This window comes from Amblyomma mixtum, chromosome 8 (assembly GCF_055824585.1).
Source record: "Amblyomma mixtum isolate Tamu chromosome 8, ASM5582458v1, whole genome shotgun sequence".
NCBI lineage: Eukaryota > Metazoa > Arthropoda > Arachnida > Ixodida > Ixodidae > Amblyomma > Amblyomma mixtum.
The window spans coordinates 130,756,895-130,767,452 of NC_143019.1; positions in this window are offsets into that span (position 1 = coordinate 130,756,895).

The window sequence follows — 10,558 nt, forward strand, 5'->3', positions numbered from 1 at the left end:
TTATAACCAGCAGTGGACACCTCAGTCGCATTTTAAGCTGCGAAAGCAATGGAGTGGGAGCTTGGAAAGCGGAGTTAAGGCGTATATACTGCCCTCTTGGAGCAGTGGACGCTTCAATCATGCTTTAAAATTCGTGGCGGTGGTGAAAAATGTGCGCTGCATGCGTTGGCATTGACACCGTTGTGCCAGAAACGCGGCGCTGAGGCCATAGACCTTCGGCGTTCATTGCGTTCATTGGCGTTGGCGTTGACAATGTTATAGACTCCGATCATTTTAAGTAAAGTACGTGCGCATAACTGGCTCCCTGGGTCAGTGGACGCCTGAATCGGACTTATAGGCACGTGGGATGATGAGAGAGAGATGTTGGCTGCATGCGTTAGCGCTGACAACGGTGAGCGAACTCTCGTGATCAACCCTTACCTGGCACCTGCCAGGGTGGCACGATGTGTGGTGACTTCAATATGCATATAAAGACAAACCGGAATTTTCTACCACCTACAGGGGAGAACATCCCGTTCCTCTCGCTCGTAACGCCGCCCATGGCTGTGACAACCTTGCAAAATACTTGCATATACCTCGTCTTTGACAGCCGGCCATTTGTGCGGCAGGTCAAGCATATATCCATCTATTTCTCCGACCACAAAGCTTCCTTCATGAGTCAAGAACTGTTAGAGGAGTGTTTCTTGAAGAATGAATATGTGTGAAAAACAAGTTGCCTGTAATTGTCGACAAATGTCTTGCTCGAATTCTTTGCCTCACTCTATCGAAAAGTTGAAACAGCTGATTAGCTGCGCTCAAATTTCGCATTAGGGAGTTACGTAATCGTCGGATATTTTTGTACCAAAGCTACATTGGTCACGAACTTGCGATTTCGCTGTGGCGATGCTCGAAGCAGGCACAGAGACCAACCTTGAGACGTTGCCTAGCAATTGCCGCAGGTAACGGACGCCGCGCGCTCGCCGCACCATCCGGCTTGACTTCACACCGCGCGCCTCCAATATGCATACGAATGTCCGTGGTGTCACGGTAAACCTACACTAGAACATATCACATGGACCTGCCCTAAGGCAGACTTAGAGCCAAGAATAAACAACCCGAGTGTGATGCAGTGGGAGCACTTGCTGGCCAGCGAGGACGAGGAAGCGCAACGATTCCTTGAGCGCCGAGCCACGATGGCAGCAGTCAAGTGCGGCATCCTGGACCAAGGATCGACCACGGCGCCCAGTGACCCGTAAGGGTCACGAACATCAATTTATTTACAATAAAGTTCTTTCCATCCATCCATCGCCGCAGAGCCGCCGCTGCCCTTTGTATGACGCCACACCGCTTGCCTCGTTGTTGCGCTCGCCTCCGCTCGCTTCGCTAGCTGTGTCGCATGCCTGGTAACATGTCGGAGGATTGAAAACGAGACCTCGCGTGCGCCTCAGCCGCAGTTTAGGTGGCAGTATGGACGGCGACAAGTCTGCTGAGCAGAAGGAGGCCTGGATTCGACATCGGAACGAGATGAAGAGGAAACAAACCGCCCAGGAAACAGAGGAACAGCGCGCATACGTATATCCTGGCATAGCCGATCTAAGCCACTGCCAATTTTTTTATTGCGCTGCTCCTGCTGCGGCGGCCTAACGCCAACCTCTTTTTCCTTTTCCGGCGCTGGGCCGTTGCCTGCGACCAGAGCGCGGCATGAGGGGCGCTACAGAGCCCCCCCCCCCCCCCCCCCCCCCCCCGTAGAGCGGACGCCACAGGATGTGCGCAGCGGACATGTTAAAAGGAATGCGCAAAGAATGGTTGCGCAGTCGAGGCGAGAGTGACTAAAGGGACCACGGGTGGAGGAGCGGCAGTGTAGGCTGGTTTTAGTATGTCAGCCCACACGATGTCCTCAAGACCGTTACTGTCGAGCGTAAAGGTCTTTGTGGCACGATGGAGCGCGCGGAACAATTCATTCTAGGCCAGCGTTAGGGGTGGACGGACGAGGTCACGGCGGACGAAGACATGGCTTTACACGAACACGAACTGAGGGTGAGGGGCAGCAGGCATGAGAGGAGTAATGTGTCGAAATGCGTTGCGCAAGTCATGGGGGGAGATAGAAACACACCGAATGCACGGAGAGGACGCAGGAGAGAATTCCCTAGGGAGGCACAGGGGAACACCGTAGACTAGCTTCAGCATAATAGCAGCCTAGGTAAGCCTTCAGTACTGAGCGAGTGCCTAGGGGGACGAGGGGAAGATGGTCGGACCAGTGTTCCCTTGGCTGATGAGTGATAAAGGTGGCCTTCAGTTGGCGATGAAGGCGTTCCACCATGCCATCAGCCGAACGACGGTAGGCGGTCGTATGGATGTGGCGGTCGCCCAGTACGCTGGCAAGGGCGATGAACAGGGCCGATTGAAACTGGCGGCAGCGGTTGGTGGTGACGACAAACGGGCAACCGAAATGAGATACCCAGCCGGCCATGAAGGCCGAAACAAATGTCTCTGCCGTAGTGTCAGCAATGGGCTATTCCTCGGGCTAGCGGGTGAAACGGTCCACACATGTGAGCAGATAAGAGGCCCCACGTGATGACGGGAGGAGTTCGACAAGGTCTATGTGGACGCGGGAAAATCTCACGTCGGAAGACCGAAAAGGAGAGGCAGCCTTGATGGTATGCCGGTGAACGCGCTGGCAATTAAGGCAGGTTTGTGCTCAGCCAGGGACGTCGGCATTGCAGCTTGGCCAAAGAAAGCGAGATGCAACCAGTTTCTACGTCACACGAGCACCAAGGGGCTAATGTGGTGCAGTTTTTCAAAAAGGCGCGACGGAAAGCCAAAGGTACGCATGGGCGCGAGGCACCAGTGGATGTCTCACAGGTAGTGAAGCTAGAGGAAAACGGCAGCGGATGTTCAGCGAAGGACAGGGACGTGTATAAGGATCGAAGGATGCAGCTGTAAGTCGCTGCGCAAGTGCAGCCGCTAGCCCCTCCATGTACAGTCGCGGACAAAAGTCTCCGTACCACGTGTTCCTCTAACGAAGTCGATAGCTTTGTTAATAGTAGGCGCCTGGAGACTACACTTCTGAAGGTAAAAGTTAATTTTTTGTTCTTTCATCTCCACAAGTGCGGTCTCCAGCTGCTGACTGATAGTGGAGCTATAATCTGCGTTTGAGGAACACGTGGTCCGGACACTTTTGTCGCCGACTGTACACTGGTGATGCGGACGCCATGACACCGACACGGGAAAGTGTATTTGCAGCAACATTCTGCGGCCCATGAACGTGAAGGAGATACATTGCAAACTCGGAGATAAGACAGTTGGCGGATCCCGCGTGCAGTGTAGACGCTGTGATTGCGTTGTAAGGCAAACGCCAAGGGCTTATGGCCTGTGACGACGTCAAGGTCCCGGCCCTTCAGGTAGTGGCCAAATTGCTTCGTGGCGAAGTACACCGCGACGAGTTCTCGACCGAAGGTACTGTATTTAACCTCAGGTAGGTTCAGTTCCTGCGAGGAAAAAAACCTACAGGCTGCCAACTAGAGACGTGGTGCTCGAGAACTGCGCCGACTGCAATTCTGGATGCATCGGCGGCCTAGCGACAACCTCTTCTTCCTTGTCCGGCGCGGTGCCGTGGCCTGCGACCAGACCCTGGCGCGAGGGGCGCGACACTATTAAAACAACCATTACTATCCAACGCTGTCACCTCAACTTTGACTTAGAAATTGTAGGGGCTGCCTACAAAACTATATCCTCGAGTTTACTTATTGGGGTGTGCTACCGTACACCTGACTCAGGGATTTCTTGAATGCATAATCTCCTTTCAGTGATTTCTGCCGCTGTTGACCACTGTTCACCTGGTAACATTAACTTGCTCGGTGATTTTAATTTTCCTCAAACAGATTGCGCTAATTTGTCTGCATCTATCCACGCTGCAACAAAATGCATCAAAGTAACGCTAGATTTCAACCCGTTTATATACATTAGCTAGGATACAGAGTCGACGCTGATGATGTTGAGTCGTTGAAAATGACTGTAAACGACCTTGAGTGGCGAAACAGAAAGCTGAACCTAGAGGTGCACGGGATACCGGTGACAAATGATGAGAATTTGATGGAAAAGGTAAATGACGTAGCAAAATCTGTGAATTTGCCAGAGCTCACTTTGAATGATGTCGATGTTGTGCACAGACTTCCTTCAAAGCCAGGAAAGGTGCCCGGGATCATTGTACGGTTCTCAAAGCTCTCAACTCGTGACATGTGGTTTCAGAAGCGGACAGTTTTAAGAGATGTTCAGTCAGATGTTTCAGTCAGCGAAAACATGACGCGTCAAAGCCGTGAGCTCTTGCGCTATGCAAAGGCTTGGGCAGGTGAAAATGATTACCAGTACGCTTGGCACCGGAATGGGAAAGTGTTCGTTAGAAGGAAACAACATGATCCCGCGATTGTCATCCATTGTGCAGCAGATTTGGACCAGCTATAAAGCCAGTAATTTGCGGTAACACGCGGCACTCTTTTTTTCAATGTCTCTTTATACTAATCTTGTTGATCTTTCTGACCTCAGTAGTTCCATTAAGCCTGATAATCCTCATTGTTGCTCTTGTATTCATGTTAATCTCAGATGTGGTCGAAATAAGCAAGAAGAACTTGACTGTTTTTTCAGCGAAGTGGAAGCTCGTTTCAATGTTGTTATGTTTTCAGAAACGTGGTTTACTTGTGAAGGTGACGTCTATGTTATTCCGACGTACAAGTGTTTCTATTTGAACCGATCTATAAGAAGGGGAGGTGGTGTTTCAATGTTAGTTTCAAATGTTATGGAATCAGAAATGCTGCCTGAATTTTGTTGTATTACACCCCATTACGAAGTCCTGGCAGTCAAGTCTGGCACAAGGATATTTTGTGTCTGCTATCGTCCACCGCGTAGCAGTTCTGCTGAGCTCTTTTTATTTCTTGATTCATTCCTAGAATTTGTTAACATCAACCAATATCAGTTAATTTTAGGTGGCGATTTTAACATTGACATGCTGGCCAACAATAACACAACAACCGAGTTCAATACTTCACTTAACGTTCACTCCTGTGAAAACGTCATCTTGTCACCTACACGGATTACGACAGAATCAGAAACACTTTTAGATCTGTTCATAACAAACTTCAAAACAGAAAGCTTGAAATCTGGCACCATCGCTTATGCTCTAAGTGATCACATGCCAATATTCATATCTGTCAATCTCACTCTGAATTCTCAACGACAACCAGACCAAACATCCTTTTATCGAGTTATAAATGATCACACGTTATGCCAGTTTAAGGAACGCTTATCTATTGTTAACTGGGAACATGTTCTTGAGGAAAGCGACCCTGATGAAGCTTACGAAAAATTTTTAGAGACATTTACTGACATTTATAATGCTTCCTTTCCACTGAAGAAATTCTCCCAATCAAAGAAAAGTAAGAAAACATGGGTCGACAAGGACATGTTGCAGTTGATAAAAAAACGAGATAAACTTTATAGACTGTTTTTGCAAAGTAGGTGCCCTGAAGAGCTGAAAAAGTTCAAAAAGTTTAGGAACATCGTCACAAAGCAACTTCGCGTCGCTAAAAAGCAATATCTTTATAACCGCTTTAATTCAACTGCTGGACAACCTGAAAAAGTTTGGAAGGTTTTAAAATCTATCCTCGCTAATTCTTCCGAACCGACCACAAAAATTATTCATGAAGGGATTGAACTAAAAGGTGCTGATCTAACAGATGCCTTTAATGACTACTTTCTTTCCTTTGCTGACACATCAAGCGGTGACGTAAATCTGTCCTATATGAGTGCCCGAAATGGTAAAACAATATTTCTAACACCGGTTACAGTAAATGAAGTAATTACAGAATTTTTATCGCTTAATAATAGTAAAGCTACAGACGCGTCAGGTTTCCAGATACAGCCCATAAAATTTACCATCGACATTCTTGCACCTTGCCTCGCCCATATCTTCAACCTCTCCTTGGTTTCCGGAGTTTTTCCGCGTCTTATGCAAAGGGCAAAAGTGACAGTAGTGCATAAAAAAGGAAACAAAAATGAAATGGCAAACTATCGCCCGATATCAATCTTACCTGTATTTTCTAAAGGCCTCGAAAAAGTTATTCTTAAACGACTATCCTGCTTCACTGAAAGATATAACATTATCACTAACGCTCAATATGGCTTTCGTAAAAACAGATCGACTGAGTTAGCTCTCATTGCTCAGAAAGAATTCATACTAAAACATTTTGAGTCAAAAAACATGGTACTTGGATTATTTTTAGATTTTTCAAAGGCGTTTGACCTTGTTAATCACTCTGTGCTGCTTAAAAAATTAGATCACTACGGTATTAGAGGCATAGCCCATATGCTGATTTCCTCATACTTGCGACATAGGTCTCAGTTTGTCAGTATTGCTGGTGAATGCTCCCATTTGAAAGCGGTAGCTTCTGGCGTTCCGCAAGGAAGCATTTTGGGTCCGTTTCTTTTTGTTCTTTACGTCAATGATATTGTCCGCATTGATAGAACTGCTAAGTATATAATTTACGCAGATGACACTAGTCTGTTTTTTTCGGGTACTTCAACTGCTGATCTTGCAAATGGAGCTAATAAAACCTTAAAAGCAATAAATACTTGGACGGTTGATAATCTCTTAAGAATTAACGTTAGTAAAACGGCAGCAGTCATGTTTCACCCACGTCACAAACACTTTGAACTACCTCTAATTGAATTAAACAATACCAGAATAGAGTTTGTGCAGTCTGTTAAAACTCTGGGCGTTTACTTTGCAGCAGATATGTCATGGAATGACCATATTAATTACGTAGTTCAGAAACTTTCCAGAACAGTTGGTATCATGCGCCGCAATTGCTTTAATTTTCCTATGTCAGTCAACATGTTACTTTACCACTCTTTGTTCTCTTCTATAGCCAACTACGGATGTATGGTGTGGGCAACAACAACAGCTGAAAATATTAACAAACTCACAGTGTTACAAAAACGAATTATACGCATTGCATGTAAAGTGCCATATTTCTTCCACACTGCGAGCCTTTTCCATCGACACAACGTCATACCAATTAAGTCCATGTATAACTATAGGCTGTGCTATAAATATAAACTCGCCATAATGAAAAATGATGACTCCTTACTTACACTGGCTGGGCTAGAGCAAAGCAGAACTGTGTATGATACCTGCGCAGCAGAACCTTGGAATGTTAAGAAATGCCGCACAAACTATGGCAAACAAATGTTGCAGCATACCTTACCGACACTTCTGAACCAGTTGTACTGCCACAAGAATCTTGATCTATCCAATATTTCTCTGAAAGAATTGCCCCAAATGTTCATGTAGTTTTTTTTTCTTCCTATTACCACTTTGAGTGCACCTGTCAATTTTGCTGTCATTTACTTTCTCCTCCCTGTGTTTGCCTTTATAGTCTCTTTGATCTAATGTAGTTCTTCTTTCTTTTATAAGCACAATGTACTGCGTATTGAACGTACATGTCTCATTCTCTGTACCGAACATACTTTACTTACATTTTGTTTGATGTCGTACTCCGGCACCGTCAATGCTGCACTGTAAGAGGAAGCCAGGACCTCTCAAGCTGTCTATACAGCTTTTTCCCTGGCTGTCCTCGCAACACCCAGTTGCGGAAATAAACCTTCAAACCTTCAAACCTTTCTAAAATACTAGATCTAGCTCTATCAACTGCTCCCGAAACCATAGGGCAGGTTCTGTATTTTGACGAATTTAACGGTCATAAGATGTTGCAATTTTCTATCATTGTTTCCAATTATTATAGATTACAGTAAAGAAAGATATGGGGAGATTAACACAGAACTTACGAAACTTTCAAAGAGGGACTTTTCCGCTAAGAAACCAACGGTCTGCCATAACAAAACTGGCTTCTCTTCGGACTCGAAGAAGCATGCTCCTCTTAGTAGAATGGCTAATGGCAAAACCAATCGATGCCTCAACATGCCCCTCCGCCGATTATGAAATAAAAGGAAGCGCCTGCAAAGAAAAGCTAAATCTCCTCCCTCTCCGCCCTCATTGAATAATTATAAACGGTGTCCGAATACGTACAGTTTTGCTGCTACCATTTCCAAAAGCAAGTAATTTACTGGCTATCTCCCGTCGCCATTGCAGGCTAATTGTAGAAGTTTTTTGAAACTGTATCACCCAAATATAAGCATGACTTCATACAGACACGCAATATTAATGGGTTACCAGTAGCTGACACTCATGGTCCTGCCGCGTTTCACAGATTTTTTGCATCAGGCACATGATTGCTGCATGCCAGCTTTTCCTGATTCTGACTACTATTAAGGAAGCCCACCAGCATTAGGGCTCTAAAAGAATTGAGCGAGTTCCAAATGGCCGGCTGTTTATTAACTTATCAGCCCTTCGTCTTGATTCTCTCACAATATGTTGACCTCCTAGCTTTCTCTCATTACGTGAACAATTTACAGTTCTTATTGGCTCTTCGTCACTACTATGTGACCTAAACTCAGGCGTCCGACAGGGAAGCTTACTCGGACCCTTACTGTTTCTAGTTTACAATAACCACCTTCCTAATCACCTTTCATCCCGTTTACGTCTTTTCGTAGTTGGCAGTGTTTTCTCCCGTAAGATGACTTCAGAGACTGACTACCTGACCCCTTAAAGAGATCGCAACACTCTTGTTCATTGGTTGAAAAATTGGAACATCTACCTAAACGCTACTAAATGTAAGTCTATGAGTTTTGGCCGTAAACATGATATTGGTAATTTCAATTACTCTATAAACATTACGTTCCTATTTATAGTAGTACAAATATCTAGGAATTCAGTTGATACCAAATACTTGATGGTCTTGTCACATTTGAAAAGTCTGCAAGGAAACATTGGGGAAATTAGGCTTCACACGCCGAAACCTGCAAAACTCTCCTGTCTTCGTTCGCAAATCCCGCATATCTAACATTTGTTGGTCCACGGTTAAAATTCCTCTCATCTATATGATGTCCGGATGAAAAATATATAATTCAAATCGCCGAGTCCATTCAAAGCCGAGTGGCCGGGTTCATATTTAGCAGTGTCTCCCAGCTACAATCCTTAGAGATATAGAGATACTTCAAATTCTTGGTTCAATTTCAATTTCTGTTTCTTTCGTAAATATGTTTACACCTGTCGTTCCTGCCTCCCTCTGGAATCACCGCACCGTTCTTCATGGCGCTTACATAATCATCTCAGCTTCAACCGCATATCTGGAGCGACTCTGTAATTTAGTTCATGCAGGTTTACGAGGGCAATCAAGCTCTGGAATGATGTTCCTGATAACATGTTCTCTTTTTCTCACCCTGCATAGCTTAAACAGCACCTATGTATGCATAGTATTGCTCTGAATTCTTCACTACAATTTGTTTTGGTCCAAATTTTTTCTGATGTACCAGTGCTTCATTGCACTTGGTGCTCACTTTTTCGCACATTTGCGTTTCGTTTTTGTTTGTATTATCAATTGCCGTCAATTATCAATTTTCAAAGCTCTACTTTGGCCCAAATGACTTCTCTTGTGAAGTAATTGATGGGCTCTCAGACCATAAAGGCGTGTTAGTTTCACTCTCTTGTCCAGTCTCCAAATCACACTATTTGTTTACTACTTTTCCTGACTTCACTCGTGCTGACGATAATTACATTATTAGCCGCCGCGGTGGCTCAGCGGCTATGGTGCTCGGCTGCTGACCCAAAAGACGCGGGTTCGATCCCGTCCGCGGGGGCTAGAATTTCTTTGGAGGAGAAATTCTAGATGCCCGTGTACTGTGCGATGTCAGTGCACGTTAAAGAACCCCAGGTGGTCGAAATTTCCGGAGCCCTCCACTACGGCGTCTCTCATAGCCTTAGTCGCTTTGGGACGTTAAACCCCATAAACCAAACCAAACCAAACCAAACCAATTCCATTATTGACGTTTTAGCTGATCGCTTTGATACACTCTCTGCTTTCTGAGCAAGCCACGACGTAAATTTTCTTGCTAATTACTTTCAATGTCTTGTCAAGGATTGCGTCCAACGCTTTGCTCCTATTAAAACTAAGAAAAGAAATACTAATGCTCCTTGGATGACTCGAGACATTTTGCATTTATCGCGTCGCTTTCGTAGGCTAAGGCGTTCTAGAAGAAGCAGCGATCCCATAACCTTAGGCAGATTTCACAAGGCAAAAAAAGAACTTAATCTTAAGTTGCGCATGGCCAAGGATTTCTTTTTTCGTGTCCAACTGCGTGATCTGTTAAGAACTAACCCCCGAAAATTTTGGTCACCCATCTTATCTCGTGATACTTCATCCACTTCGTTCAGATTAGATAATGACGTTATCAGTGAGCCGGCTGTAATATCGGATGCTTTAAACAAATATTTTCACTGGGTGTTCGTTCCAGATAACAACGTCATTCCGCCACTCACTAATATAATTTCTTCTCCAGCAATCAGTGATGTTTTCGTAAACACTGATGGCATCCTAAATCTTGTATTAAACCTCGACGTTAAGAAATGTACCGGCCCAGATGGAATACACAATGCGTTCCTGGTTCGTTACTCCATGTGGTCTTCGAA